Source organism: Microcebus murinus, chromosome 29, assembly GCF_040939455.1.
Source record: "Microcebus murinus isolate Inina chromosome 29, M.murinus_Inina_mat1.0, whole genome shotgun sequence".
NCBI lineage: Eukaryota > Metazoa > Chordata > Mammalia > Primates > Cheirogaleidae > Microcebus > Microcebus murinus.
This window is the reverse complement of record NC_134132.1, coordinates 9544344-9561052: the sequence shown is the minus strand read 5'-3', so window position 1 is coordinate 9561052 and position 16709 is coordinate 9544344. Positions and strand designations below refer to the sequence as shown.

At 35.8% G+C, this 16709-nt stretch overlaps 1 protein-coding gene across 3 annotated transcripts in view; it reads left to right on the top strand.

Annotated features, from left to right (window-relative positions):
- CCSER1 (coiled-coil serine rich protein 1) overlaps positions 1-16709 on the top strand; it is an 899545-nt gene that overhangs the window by 154809 nt on the left and 728027 nt on the right. The gene's annotated exons all lie outside the window — the stretch shown is intronic.

Sequence of the window (16709 nt, the reverse complement as noted above, 5' to 3'; positions counted from 1 at the left end):
ATTCTGTGCAGGTGAAGCCTTCAAGAAACCTGCAGGTGACATGATCTCAACGTACGTTGAATCTAATTCTCGCAAAATGAATCCAATGCAAATTTCTTAACATGACAGTTTATATTTTTCATTTCCAAAGACAGGCACTCTTCAAACATAGACAGTGCTTTCTATAGTAGTAGAAAAATTGTTTATGATAGTAGTTAAAAGTAAATTATTAAAATTTTAGCTTTGAATTCTGGCTTTACCGTTCTATGATGTGTTACACAATTAAGTCTCAGTTTCATCTGCAAAGAGGAAGTAATGTGTGTGTGAAAAACGTGTTTGTGCATTCAGAAGGATTAAATGAGATAATAACTATTAATGGTTTTACTATTAATTCACATTTCAGCCCATGGTAATTATTTGCAACCATTGTGGGTGGTACAGTTTCTGTGACTCTCCATGGTGGCTTCTGCCCCACCTCTCCATCTCTTTTCCCACCTGCTCTGCAATACCTAACTGAAATAAACCTACAGCTTGTTTTCTTCTATTTGTCCTCTTTGACTACTACTCTTAGAATTTTGGATTATGTCCGAGTGGGACAAGACAGCCTATGCCTCAGTATTGAGTTAGAATAAACTCTTAATTAATCAATATTAGAGTGGGGCCAGAGGATGTTGGGAGACAATTCTTCATGCGTCTCTGTGTTTCTGCAGGTCTTGTGAGCCCAGGCACTGACTGCCTTTGATTTCAAATGATCTTTTCAAGGAAGTTTGTATAGGAATGGTCTGTCTTGGAAGACGGTGTTATTGACTTGAACAAAAACAAGTTGTTTTTTACTCTCTACTGTAATAATGTCTCCTCTGGGGCAAAGGTCAAGCAGGTTTACTTTCCACTTCAGAAGGTTCAAATTCTCTAAGCTTAGAATTCCTCTCTTTCCATGTGTCACGCTGCATATGTGCAGGTATCCTTTGATCCTTTTGTGTCACCTTAATCAGAATTAGGGCTCAAAGAATCTATGCAAATGCTGACACTCTAGTTATTACCATTGCCTTGAGTAATACGTCCTTTGACTCTGACCAAGGCATCTTGTGTCTTATGTCACTATTCATGAAACTAAATTTGGATAGATAATACCAGCACGTATAGTTAAAGCTCTTACCTTTTACAATTCTTGACAGGGAATGAGAGAGTTTTCATGAGAAACAACCCAGAATGCCAAAATGCCATGCAGAAGGTTTTAAATATAAACTCATACAGTTAAAATTCTATCAAGTTTAAGAAAATAGTAGGTTTTTTTCCCCTGGATATCACCAAAAATGTAAAAATGATGCCAGCAAAATGGTTGAGAAGCATAAACGGACACATAAATTGCTTGAATTAGAGAGACCAGAGGCTAGGTGTTATTAAGAATGATCACACATTGCTCTATAGCTCTTAATTAAAATCTATTTTATTCATAACAAGAATATTAGAATGGAACAAAGTTAGTTAGAAAAGAGTCACAGCTACATTCTCCCTAAAATTTTCTTTTCTTTTCTTGTTTTGAGATAGTCTCGCTTTGCAACCTTGGCTAGAGTGCAGTGGCATCATCATAGCTTGCTGCAACCTCAAATTCCTGGGCTCAAGAGATCCTCTTGCCTCAGTCTCCCCAGTAGCTGTTACTATAGGCTGTGTGTCATGACACCTGGCTAATTTTTCTATTTCTAGTAGAGATGGGGGTCTCACTCTCAGGCTAGTCTTGACCTTCTGAGCTCAAGCAATCCTCTTGCCTTGTCCTTCCAGAATGCTAAGAATACAGGTGTGAGCCACTGCACCTGGCCAAAATTTTCTTATCTTTTCCACTGGTTTCTCTACTTTCCCCACCCTGATTCTGCAAGGCTGTCACCAGCGCCACGGACATCCCTCTGTGTTTTGGTCCTCAGTCTGCTGTGCTTTGATTTGCCAGGAGCTTTTGGTAAAGTAGAGCCATCACTCTATGAGTTGCAGTCTGATTGCAATGGAACAGGCTTTCCTTCTTTGCAGATAACACATTGTGAAATCAATAGTTTCTTACTAGGGATGCTTTCTAAATGCTGTGAGTAAATTTATTTTGTCTATCTGTATATTTATAGATTTGCTCTGGATAATTGCAAATTGAGTAAATGTTATTATTTAGAGTGACTAGGGACCTAAGTATTTATTTATTAAACACTTAATATTATACTGGCTATGACACTGACCTTATGAGTATCATCATTAATCCACAAAATAATTCTATTATCCCTATTTTACATATGAGAAAACTTTTACGGCAAATATATGGCAAAGCTGGGACTCATTATAAGCTAAATAAGCAAAGGAACATAAAGTTGAAATGGCTCTAGTCCCTGTTTTCCAGTTTTCAACAAATTTTAAATCACTTCTCTTTGTGAATTTCTAATCAAGCATTTTTCATAGTGTTTTGTAGTCATCAGATTTTATCTCCTTAAATAAACAGTAAACACCCCAATAGCAGGAATACTGCTTGTATTAATACTAGCTGAGTATTAAATTTGTTGATTTTCCTTTTTGTATTGCTAATCCCGACAGGATAATAATAGACGTTTTGCCATATAATAGGTTCTCTATAAATACATGAATGAATATCACTGTGGCACCTGAAGTATACCAAATCTTTTGGGGTTTCTTCTTGTTTTATATTTCATAACTTTAAGTACACTCGTGTTTGAGAGTTTTATTCCAGAAAGACTCCTTACCCAGGTGCAACTTTGCTTGCCTACTGTGATTTGGCAAATGTAGACTTTTGAGTGCAGAAAGGAAAAAAAGTCTTAAGATTATTTAATAACAGCATGTGCCTTCCAAAGAAGCAAAAGAAAATTGTCAAACAAAACAGACGAAAGAGAAATCTTTTTATTAATATATAACCTACAATTTTAAACTTAAAATATCTCATAATTTTGTTTTGAGGTAATGATGTCCATTCCAACCACCCTTTTTTTCTTATAGCAGAGCCCTTCTGTAGTGGTCTAGTGTTGCCAGCTAGAGTGTGAAAAAATTCTCCTGTAAATACATATTCATTCTACAAAAAGATGGAATAATATTTTTAATGTAAAATTATATCCATGGTCACCTTACATTTGTGCTTTTGTGATGCCCCTTAAAAAATTTAGAGACACACTTTAGTTTGTTAATTTTTAAAAATTAGCATTTGCTACTTTAAAATTTGCTCTTTGTGAACTTAGTTTCATTGTTGGAAAGCAAGTGAAAGAATAAAGGTAGGAAATCTTGCTGTAGTAAATTGGATTTATGAAGTCTCATGGAATACCATGGGAAGAAAGAGCTTCATACCCAAACTAAAAGTAAATAATCTCTGGTTAACACTTACATTTTTAACTTTAAATAGATAACAAAATACATTCCTGGGGTAAGTGTTCCTGCATCTTGTTTCACATCTCTATGCTGGGTTTTCTACATACATCAGCAGATTCTGTGAATATGTCAATCTTCCCACATATAAAAGTATATTTTAAAATTAAGGTTATAGGAAAAGGAGGGTATCTTTCTAGGACTTTTAACCAAGATCTTAAAGTCCATAAAAGGTATATTCATTTTCACTTATTTCTAGAAAATTAAATACAAATGATAGGCTGCATTTCTACATTGAGCAAACTAAAGACTCAAGAATAGGTCAGTGATCTCGAATTAAAAATAAATGAATTCACATATTTCATATGCTTTTGGTCATCTACATTTCTCAGTTTTAAGAGTAAAGTTGAACGTTATTCATAATTTGGCATGTTTTGCATATCTTTTGTGGGAGAAAATCACAAGGTTTGCAAGGTTTGTATTTTCTTTTCTAGCCTATTATACACGCTCTTTTATGAAAGCCTGTTTTAAATGATCCTTTCAAAGGATAAAAGCTTTTCAGGTTTTTTTGTATGAAAGATATTTAAAAGCTATACTTTATGCACATGGCATTTTAATCATGATTGCAAAGGATTTTGCAGATTTAAAGCGTCTACTGTTTTTTATTGTTATTTTTATTATATATTTCCTTTTCCCTTTGAAATATGTGAAATTGCAGGAGGTGGGATATTTAATTTTGACTATGAATTATTTATATTTATATCTCAGAATTAACATTGGTTTAAATGGCTTAACATTTTTCTTTAGTGATTCTTAGATTTTCTAATGCAGCTCATAAAGCTACACATTTCTTAGCTGGCTACAAAATTTGATGAATTAGCAGCTACAAGCTATCACAGGAAACAAACCTAGAGCTTGCAAATAAATAACTGTCTAATTTTAATCTGATTTTCTAGCATCATATAAAGTACAGCTGCATATAGTTTTAGATGTTGTGTGATCATATCTACTTTTTAGTTAGATGGTGGGAGCAAATGAATTCAGTTAATCTCCTTGAAGTATTCCTGCTTCAAGAAATCCATTATCTCTCCAGAAAATAATTGCTATAGTGTTTTCTTTTTTAAAAAACATTTTTGAAGCATAGATATAATATGTCCTTCAGGAAATAACCCTTTTGATTCTATATTTCATAATTGTACTATCATTTATAATTGATGTGAATAAAATTTGTTTGCAAGTATATTGCTACACCTTAAAATATCACATATTTTGCACATTTTCTTAACTTTATATTTAAATAGCGAGATAATATCATTATTCAAAATGTGAATGGGAGTTTATATGTACTGAAAATTAATAATAACCAATTCCCTGAAAACTAATAATTAGCCAAAGAAAAACCATTTACGAAAAAGGTTAATGTAAAAGCACCATGGCAACAAAAATGCTGTTGTTTTTATTCTCAACATTATGTTTGGGAATAATTTGGAACTACAAGAGGTCTTAGGGATCATCTAGTCCAACCTGTATTTAATGTAGATGAACAGACCTGATTAATAGCATCATAAACTGAAACTGGTGTTAGGGATCAGGGTCATATCACAGGTCAAATCATAACAAGAATTTCCTTGCTGATAATTATTTGATGAGAACCCTGTGAAAAACTGTCTTTAGAAGATTGCTTATGTCAATCTACTGTAAACACATGTGAGTGGCCTGGAAAAATATGAATGTGACTGTAATTAATTTAGAATATCGAATTAGAATAAAGGGTTCATGGCTCAGTAGAACTCCCTGGTGTACATATACCACATTTTATTAATCCTCTGTGTATTGATGGGCACTTGGGTTGTTTCCACATCTTTGTGATTGTGAATTATGCTGCTGTACACATTCTAGTGCAAATGTCTTTTTTATAGAATATCTTTTTTTTCTTTGGGTAGATGCCCAGTAGTGGGATTGCTGGATCAAATGGTAGTTCTACTTTTAGTTCTTTAAAGTATCTCCATATTTCTTTCCATAGAGGTTATAGTAATTTGCAGTCCCACCAGCAGTGTATGAGTTTTCTTATCTCTTTGCATTCACACCAACATTTATTGTTTTGGAACTTTTTGATAAAAGCCATTCTTACTGGAGTTAAGTGATGTCTCATTGTGGTTTTGATTTGCATTTCCCTGATGATTAGAGTTGTTGAGCATTTTTTTCATGTTTGTTGGCCATTAGTCTGTCCTCTTTTGAAGTTTCTGTTCATGTCCTTTGCTCACTTTTTAATGGGGTTGTTTGATTTTTTTGTTGCTGGTTTTTCTGAGTTCTATATAGATTCTAGTTTTCAGTCCTTTATCAGATGTGTAACATGCAAATATTTTCTCCATTCTGTAGGTTGCCTGTTTGCTTTTGTGATAGATTCCTTGGCTGTGCAGAAGCTTTTAATTTGATCAGGTCCCATTTATTTATTTTTGTTGTTGCTGTGATTACCTTTGGGGTTTTCTTCATAAATTCTTTACCTAGGCCAATGTCTGTAAGAGTTTTTCCAACATTTTCTTCTATAATTCTTATAGTTTCATGCCTTAAGTCTGTTATCCGCTGTGAGTTGATTTTTATGAGAGGTGAGAGGTGAAAGATGTGGATTCTGTTTCATTCTTCTACATGTGGCTATACAATTTTCCCAGCACCATTTATTGAATAAGGATTCTTTCCCCCAGTGTATGTTTTTGTCTGCTTTTTCAGAGATTAGATGGCTATATGAGGATTGTTTTATATTTGGGTTTTCAGTTCTGTTCCACTGGTCTATGTCTCTGTTCTTGTTCCAGTATTATGCTGCTTTAGTTACTTTAGCCTTGTAGTATAGCTTGAAGTCTAGTAAATTGATGCCTCCCAATTTATTCTTTTTTGCTTAAGATTGCTTTTGCCATTTGGGGTCTTCTCTGGTTCCATATGAGGCATAGAATTATTTTTTCTAGATCTGTGAAAAATGATGTTGGTATTTTAATAAGGATTGCATTGAATCTGTAGATCACTTTGGGTAGTATAGACATTTTAACAATGTTGATTCTGCTGACCCAGGAGCATGGTATGGTTTTCCATCTGCGAAGATCCTGTGCTAGTTCCTTCTTCAGTGTTTCATAGTTCTCCCTGTAGAGATCTTTCACCTCCTTAGTTAAATATATTCCTAAGTATTTTATTTTCTTTGTTGCTCTTGTGAAGTGTGTTGATTCTTTGATTTGGTTCTCAATTTGCCTGTTTTTGGCATATGGAAACGCTACTGATTTCTGTACATTGATTGTGTAACCTGAGACTTTGTTGAATTTGTTTATCAATTCCATGGTTTCATGGCAGAATCTTTGGGGTTTTCTAGATATAAGATCATATAGTGAGCATACTGCAATAGTTTGACCTGTTTTTCCCTCATTTGGATGCCCTTGATTTCCTCCTCTTCTCTGATTGCTCTGCCTAAGACTTCCAGCACTATCTTGAATAGAAGTGGTAATAGAGGGCAACCACAAAAAACAATGGTGAGCTGGCACCTCTTATATTACCCTAGATAGAGCTGGAGCCCATTCTACTAAGTGAAGTATCACAAGAATGGAAAAATGAGTACCACATGTACTCATCATTAAGTTGGTACTGATAGATCAACACTTAAGTGCACATATGGGAAATAACACTCATGGGGTGTCGGGCAGGTGGGAGCAGGGAGGAGGGGATGGGTATATTCACACCTAGTGAGTGTGGTGCGTACCGTCTGGGGGATGGACACACGTGAAGCTCTGACTTGGGTGGGGCAAAGGTTACACTATATGTAATTTAAACATCTGTACCCCCATAATATGCTGAAATAAATTAATTAAAAATAGAATAAACTATTCACCTTAAAATATATATTTAAAAGAAAAAAAAGGAAAATAAATTACAAAAATCAGTTTAAAAGTGTGTTTATATATTAATCATACATATGGGTCTCTGAAAGCTAACTTTTTTTCAACTACTAATCAATAATCATTTGGAACTCTGTGGATATGTTTGTGCCCTTTAATTGCCATATACTTTAGAGTACAAAGGACTGAGGGGCTTATTTTCTGCCATCGGTGAGCTCAAAATCTTTCTGGGAAAAGAGGAAATATAAAAACTAAAACAAAGTAAAAACTTAATCTGTGGCTTATATGACCACATAATTCTGTGGTCTAGACTAGACGATTTATTCAATAAAAGTTTGAAAATGGAGTAACTCACTTTGAATAGAGCAATAAGAGAAAGTTAAAATTTTGAGCAGCAATGAAATAGTAGCTAATGGGAGAAGAAGGCAATATTGTGAGAGGGAGGAAATGTCTAAGTGATATTAGAGGATGGTATGGGGTGTTTTATGGGTCATTTTGAAAAGCTAGATTGAGGTTATCTTTTATAGGTTTTTGAGTGCTATGTTGAAGCCTGAGAATCAATCCTTCCTTTTTTTATAAGCTATTACAATTTTTTTTTTTTACAGAAGAGAAGTGATATGGTTAATCTGATGCTAAAATGACAATCATCTGATGGTAGTATGTAGCGCACACTAAAGAAATGAAAGAAAAAAGGAGCGGCAAACTACTGTATTACTCAAGGCATGAGATGATAAGGACATTAACTTTATTTTTTTTTAAATATTGTAAATTGACACAAAATAATGATACATATTTATGGGGTGAATAGTGATGATGTGATACATATAATGTTTAGTGATCAGGCCAGGGTAATTAGCATATCCATTTTCTCAAAGATTTATTATTTCTTTGTGTTGAGAACATTCACTATCCTCCTTTCAGCTATTTGAAACTATATAATCTATTATTGTTAATTATAGTCATCGTATAGTGCTATAGAACATTAGAATTTATTTCTTCTAGCCAGCTGTAATTTCGTACCAAACTTTTAAGTCACAGTACTATTTATGCACCCAACTATCCATCTGTCCATTCAACACAAAGCTGTTGAGAGTCACCTGAGTTTTAGGTAGTGTGCTGGATCAAACAGGACTCAAGCAGGTATCTTGTCCTCAATTCACCCCTAGTTTACTGATGTATAATGTGTGTGTGTGTGTTTATATGGGTAGAATGCAGTGAAGGGAGAATAGACATATAAGGTGAAAATGATCATATATTACTCTAAGTGACATGATAGGATTATGTTTGGTCATAAAGACCCATAATCACCGTGATTAGGAAGAATTTTGTAGGAATTATGCTTGATGAACAAAAAAAGAAAAAAACGCCATGTTGACAAAAATATTGGAAGCAGTGGGATTAGTATGTGAAAATATAGTTCTGGAGAGTTGCAAACTTGCCAAACTAAATGTGGTGAAATATGGTTGAAACAAGTGAATATTTAGTGAAATAGTAAGTCAGACCACTGGCAATCGTTGTACTCTTTGAAAGTATCAATATATTGCTGTGTACACTTTTTTATCAGAAATGTAACTCTATGCTGGGTGAGATGGCTCAAGCCTGTAGTCCTAGCTCAATCCCCTGAGCCCAGTAGTTCTAGTGCATCCTGTACAAAAGCAAGCTCCTGTTTCAAAAAAAAAAAAAAAAGAAAAAAAAAAAAAGAAAAGAAAGAAATGTAACTCTATTATTTTTCTTTTTAATCAGGTCATTTTTTTCATGATTAGTGACTTTAAGAATTGTAGTTATGCCTGTATTTTTTAATGTGGTACCATAGATGCATATTTTATTGGGAACATTCTAGTACTTTGATGGGAAATAATTCTCTATAGCATTTTTCCAAGTCTTGTGATTAAAATAACTGTCTTTGGTATGGACTATCTTTTCTAGGATATTTGTACAGGGAAAGTCTTAGAAGATATATTATCTTCCTTTGAAACAGAGGGCAGGCATGTTTACTGCCCATTGTAAATTATTTGAGTTTATAAGCTCATGGTTCTTTTGTAATACAACACCCTGCATGTATAGATGTCCTCCTTTGTGTTTCCCTATGGGAATTATGGCTCTGAACTGGCAAAGAAAATATTGATATTCTAGATACTGCTATAGCTATAATGTAGTCCTTTTCCCCTGTTCCAGGAGTCTTGTGGCTTCTGCCAACATCCACGAAACTGTTTCAGGCTAACTTGTTAGCTTTCAAGTAAGGAAAAATCTTAGGTCCTTTACAGTTCTTGACAGTTTTGGCTATGAAGATGGGATATTACAGATACTTTATTTCTGAAAGAGGATAGATGAGAGCCTCATCGGTGAATTAACAGGATTTGAGGGAAGTCTATAGGAATTAGCAGCAAACATGTTGACCAGATCAATGGTCAACTGGGAAATAAATGGTCCTCTACTTCATTGCTCTTTAATGAGCAGAATTAGAAAGTTGGTAGCAGATTGGATACTGGCAAATACAAAGAGATCTGCTTGAACAGTGCTGGGTTTGTTGCAAATGCTCCTCTTTTTTGTGAGGGGAGTGCGAGTCCCTTGATGATTAAATTTAACTGTTGGGACTTGGGCAAGGTTGCAGTGGAACAATGGATCTAAAATGTTCTAGTGGGTGAGGCCCTTTGTGAAAATTCTGTGTACTGTTTTTGTTGAAAATTCATGTGCTTGTTATATGCATATACTTCCCTGTCCAATAAGTGCCCAGGAAATATCTCCCAATCAGGAATAGTACATAGAGTAAGGTTAGGGCCCTCTTGGGGCTGTACAACCTAATGACTCTTTCATGCTATTAACGCTGTTACTGTTTTGTCCATTGGAATCTCTAGGAAAGGGAAACAACCTCCTCCTGATAGGTACCTCTTGAGGTTTTGGACTTGTTGCCTCTTATATAACTACCAGGAACTCCTTTAGAAAAACAGCTATTAGATTGCTACTTGGCTCTGTTAAAACTCAAATGCCTGACTCTTGAAGGCCTTGTGAGTCTCTGGCCTGATACTCCCATTTTGGCCTAGACCAACTCAACTCAATGACTAACTAGATGGGAAGGATCCAGTAAGTCTTGCTTGCCAAATGGAAATGTTACATTAAAAAATGCAGCTGGTCTGGCCCCAGAGGCATCTCAGCTTTGAATGAAAAAGTGCCAGTTATCTCTTTGAAGGAAACTTTATGCCCCATCTCCACCAGCTGACGCAAATCTGGTAACTCAATGGGGCCTTTGATTCGCAAAGTGAATCAAAGTGCCTGGTCCTGAGTCAGTGATGATCAGTCTTAGTTGAATCCCAATAATGTCTGCTGGTCTGCTGAAGCTATAGAAACTCTGCACCAGCTATGCAAAGCCAAAAATGCACATGGTTGCTTTGCTCGATGGGCAGAACTCAAGACTGTTGTCATAGCTCTGGCCAATAATATTTTTGTTGAAGATTGTTAGAATTTTACTGACCCTTTGGCAGTTGCAAGTGGCCTAATTAATCTGCCATTTGGAAAACCAAAGATTCACAAATCAAAGATAGCTTCTCTGGGGCCATGAAGACTGGAAACAGATTGCAGCTGCTGATCAAGTCATCGGGCTCACTCATGTAGATAGCCACAGTCCAGGCCTCTTTCCTGGTAAGACCAGCTAGAATCAAGCTTCTGTTCCAGGATGCCACCATTTCCAGATCCATCATTTGACCTGACGTGGCAGCACATCTCCTGTCATAGATGAGGCACAAAAGTAAAGGACCCTTGGTTTCTTATGAGGAGGCTGCCACTGCACGCAGGACGTGTGACTCCTGCCAAAGTTGATGTGCTTTTCTTGCATGGTGTGGGAGGCCCCATTGCACAAGGCATTATCCCCACCCATTGACGGGGCATTGATGACAGGGCTCTCAGTGGTACCTCACTGCTGGTGATACTTTTTCAGATTACAGTGTTGTTCTAGTTCAGTCAGCTGCATTTGGCCACTTTTTTATGGCTTGTGCAACTAATCATTGTCATGTATTTTGCTTTCCAGACTTTTGCAGTCTGATTTTAGTGCTTCTTTTATTATAAATGGCTGAAAAAAATGGGCCCGATAGTTAAGGTATTTAATGGAACACATTCTCTACCATCCATAGGTATCTGTTTTGAGCTTTGAATTGACCTCCTCAATAATCAACTCAAAAGCATTTCTAATGCTACTTGTTTTACTACTTCTTGGTCAATAATTATAAAAGGAAGTTTGGCCATTGAGTGCAGCTGTTCCCAGAAAGGGATTCTCAGTTTGGCAATCTCAGTTTGGCTTAGTTGCTCTACTCTCTGAGTACTATCTCAGCTCACATAGGGTATAAAGGAATCGAATTTAATTTTAGTTCATCCATTTGTATTTTTTTTGTTGTTGTTGGATTGACATGCTCCTAGATTGATTGAGTACACTGCTCTCTAATTGACCCTGGAAAGCTCCATGTGAACCAATGTGGGTGTTACAATGGGTCTGATTAGGATTTAGGTCAATGCCTTTGCCTTTTTCCACCTGTTACTTCTAGAACAGAGGGCTAGGCAGGAGTTGGGGATGAGTGGGAAAAAGAAAGAGTAAAGGATAGCTACTAGAATGGAACATGTGAATTTTATGGCAGTAGAACAACAACAACTCTAGCACCTGGAGAGAGAACAACTTAGACCCTAAGAGGTATGAGGGGAGCAACGGCCATCAGTGATCCTTCCTTTTCAGAACCACACCCAGATCCTCATGGAGGAAAAGACTCTGTTGTGGGGTCAAACTACAGCAATATCCTTAAACTTAAGGGAATGCTGGGTCCACCAGGCCCCACCAGATGGCTCTGACCATGATTTGATTTTCCTTAGCCTTCCTGAGAAGTCTGTTGGATAGAGCTGGGATGGCCCCAGATTTTGCACCTCCCATGCAAAACATTTGGCAAACTTCTGGATGTCTTCCGTACCCTGATTTCAGCAGCTGTCTCTCAGTCATTCTGTAGGGTAGACAAATGCCACGTACCTGGTGGCATGGACATCAAGACAGGTTGGACTGATTTCCCTCAGAAAGTCCCTCCAAAGACAAGGACTAGATTTAGTTTTTTGAATTTAACCCAGTAAGGCTTGCCAGCCAGCTGGGAGGGCACGTTAGAGTCACTGCCAACCTGTGTCCCCCGACCTGGGGAGGAACAACATCATAAAAACACTTCTGTTTCAGAGGCATCATTTATGGCCCTGGAGCTGTAAATTTTGTGTAGAAGCCAGGAATTAATTTGACCCCTTTCTGAAAGTGCAGTTGTATGCATTATAGTGGGGATCATAAAAGACCTTCAGATGTTTAAGGAAATCCCACCAGTGGATTATCCTTAAAATGGGATTCACCAGTTTGAAAATATGATACAACATTTCTCCCTGCCTTCAGCTGAAGAAATGGATGAGATGGCTTTGGCTCTGAAAGGCATTCAGGTTAGCCTCAGCTAACTGGCCAGGGTAGTTATAGATGAAAGGTTTGCCTTGGACATTCTCCTTTCCTGCCAAAGCTGAGTCTGTGCAATTTCTAATACTTCTTGCTGTACCTGGATTAGTGCCTTGGGTCATGTGGAAAGGTCAATAAAGAAAGCTACCTGACTTTCTAAGGCAGTCCCTGGTGGGTTATAGGATTTGTTCAGCTGTTTGTGTCTGGAACCCTTGAGCAGATTGAACGGTTGAGTTCAATACTCCTGTTGCTGCTCAGGGTCCTATTGTTAGTAGCCTTAATTAAATGCTTTATAGGACAAATTGAGTGGATTTAGTCCCAGCCTGTGTCAGTCAGGTTAATCAGGAGTGGTTGATAGGATGGTGTAACCATGGGAAAAATGCTTCAAAAGTTAAGATGCTATAGAAAAGAGTTAGATGTTGTTAAGACATGGTTTTCCATGGGTTTCTCATACTTATGCATTCTTATAAGGAGAGGCACTCACAGAATACATTTTTTAGGGATATTTGTATAGTGAACAGACTTGGAAGATACAGTGTCTCCCTCCAGAATGAACAGCTAGTATGCTTACTGCTCAAAAGTTTATATTCTACTTGCACTGTATATGCAGGGCTTGTCTACTGTAACACAACCCAGAGTGTGTGCAAACATTACCTGGCTCTTTGTGTTGACCTATGGGAACTCAGGGAACTGGCACAAAAAAGTGCTGTCACTCTGGCTACTGTTATAGGTGTAAGAATGTTTTTGCGTGTGTCTTGTGTCTTATTCTATAATACACAAAACTGTGGTAACTAACAGCTTGCAGATGGGGTAAATTTTTAGACACTTCACACACACTTCTTCATAGACACATTATTTTTGAAGTTATAAAATAATATTAATGTGGTGTTAAAGCTAATTTTCAGAGAGAGGATTCAATTCCACAAACATTTAAGACTAGGTAATAAAATCTCATTTTTACTGAAATTTAGCTCCATAAAATGCATTGCTATTTAAAATCTGAACATGTGCCAAGCTATCAGTCAACACTGTATAACACCAGTATAATTAGGTAGAAGTGCTAAATAAATTGTGTATAATCTGTGTCGCAGAATCCTAAATCATTCTAATGGAAAATGGATTATACTGACAACATGTAAATACAAAAGAACAGTGGTCTCCAAGGAAAATATCAGTAGCACATCAGAATCTGTTAATTTGTTGAAGAAGTAACATCAGAGAGCAGGAACCAAACCAAATAACCAGAAAATGCATGCCCTACTTTTTTTTTTTTTTTTCCTGAGACAAGGTCTTATTCTGTTGCCTGAGCTAGAGTGCAGTGGTATCATCATAGCTCACAGCAACCTCAAGTTCCTGGGCTCAAGCGATGCTCCAGGGTTAGCTTCCAGAGTAGCTGGGACCACAGGTGTGCACCAACTCACCTAGCTAGTTTTTTGTAGAGGCAGGGTCTTGCTATTGCCCACTTTTTAGCAATGCAAATATTGCCAAAGTTGTAATGATAGAACTTACCTTAACCAACTTGTGAATATCATGTTCCTCTAAGGTTTGGGAGACCAAATGTAACTCAATATAAAATTTCATAATAGATCTGATTGTAACTAAGATGAGCATTTTTACAGAGATTAACAAAATATAGATAATATTCATAAAGGGCATAGAACATTAGCTGGACCTTGATGGAAGTGCAAATAGAAAAGAAATTTGGATAAATTGGCAACTTTGAAAAAGAAAGGAAATGTCAAGGAAATTTAAAAGGTTAGACTTTTTTTTTTTTTAATTCTCGAATGGCAAAGAAAAGTATCATTTTATGTGAAATGAATTACAGATAGAGAAAGCAGATGATCATGGATGATTTGGTCAAATTTACCCTTACTTTAAAGAGAAAAGAATTATAGCCCAAATAGGTTAATTTGTTTGAGATTCCATAGACAATAGTAAAAATGGGAACGTATCTGTTTAGGAAGTTATAAGGAAACCAGTCTAGACCTCTCTTTCAAAACTATCCATGCTCACTTATATTCAGACATCTAATAAAATGCTAGTAGCCTTAAAAAAATAGCTCTTAGTATTTAAGAGAATTATCTTCAGTAACACCAACCATGCATGTGTGCATGCACACACATGTTAAGGGAAGCTTAGTGGGGAAAATTTTATGTTTCAGGCAAAATCTTGTTTAAATCTTGGTTCTGCCACTTTCTTGTGGTATGGGCTTAGCCAAGCTATTTAATTTTTCTAACCGAGTTTTCATCCGTAAAACACTATATGCCTTTCTGACTGTAGGATCCATTGAGAAAATATTTTTCTTACAAAGCATTTTTGGCAGAGCCGGCAGGGTGATTTTCTTAAAGTGAATACCTGACCATGTCACATTCCAGTGATTTCTAAACACTTTACCAACCTGAGAGGTGGTATATGACCTGGACCTTGCATTCCTCTCTAACCTCTCCTTGTGTCACTCTGCCTCCCCTCTGTGCTCCAACTGTTCCAGTGTTCTCCCTGCCCCAATAAGGGATCAAGCTCACAGCTACTTTAGATGCTGCTGTTTTCTCCATTGGGAATGTTTTTCCTTTTCCTTCTGATTTTCAAATGCCTACTTCTTATCATTTTTAGCTCAAGTGACACCTTTAGAAAGGCTTTCCCCACCCACCTAATGTAAAGTAGCTGCCTCCTGCAACTAGTTATTATATTAATCTTTAAAATAAAACATAGCATTTATCAGTACCTACAATTCTTATTTATTTGTATATTTGTTTATTGTCTATAGACTAGGAAACTTCTATTGTCCATTTTTCAGAATTTAGAGAAATTGGCATTTGGTAAGCATTCAATAAATACTGTTGAATAAGAGAATAAATTAATTTTTATTACCAGAATTATGCATTCAATGTGGAAAATTGGGAGAAAAGATATAGAAAATAACCAATAAAGCTGTATAACCTGGATAACATATATAACATTTTGGTTATTTTAACATATGTTACCTTAGTAGATTATTCATTTATATATTATTATTATTGTTTAAAAATAAAAATTGATTTAAAAAAAATGAACACTATGATACTTCCTACTTGCAGATATGGCTCTGGAATTGTGTTATTCATTTGAATAATTCATTCTTCACTTTATACCAAGTAATAATCAGAGCAGTTATACCATGCCAGCTAACTAATACATAAACAACTACTGATGCCCAGAACAACATGCCAGATCTTGCCTTTTATTTTAAGCCTATTTGGATAGTCCTTTGACTAAAATATAATGGCATCGAAATGTGATTAATAACTTCTTAATAATGACAAAATTAATGACGATCTTAATTATTTAATCATCTTTTTTGATGGAATTCTTTCTTTTATAAAGCAGTATTTCCTTGTGTAGTGACATGTCTCAGCCTCCTTTATTTTCAGCAGAATCATAATTATTGTCTATATTGTAATAAAGAGATAAATGAGGCTAATGAGTTCTTTTAGAACAGGCTTTATGGAATGGTTACATCTTAATGGAGTGATTAAAGATATTTTTCTCAACTTTGTAGCTTCAGAAATTCAATTTTATTATCCAGCCAATAGGAACCAGGCTCTGGAAAATTGATTCACACTAACCAAACACATTAGACTGATTTGTAAATGATAATACTTTATTTATTTATAAAAGAGATAGATATTTCTTTACTAGAATACAGTTACCTATAAGACCTATGAGGAAAGAAACTATGCCTGTTAGGTTCATTATTATATCCCTAGAGCTTAGAAAATTAATTTTTAATTACTTCACTAATAATTATTTAGTTTATTCTTAACGGTTCTTGATATCAAGTCATTTGGGAGATTACATGAGTAATCAGTATTGCTGAAAGATTTTTAAATGACTGCTTAGAGAATACTTAGTAATATTTGTGTTTGGTTTAATGTGCAATTTACTAATCTTATGGCTTTAGTTAATAGTTAGCATTTCCTTACAGTTAAACAATCAGCTCTTCTCAAAAGATCCACATTAAGTCTTACATACCAATAATATGAAATATGTATTAAATAAATTTTTGATGACCTTTAAAGGTT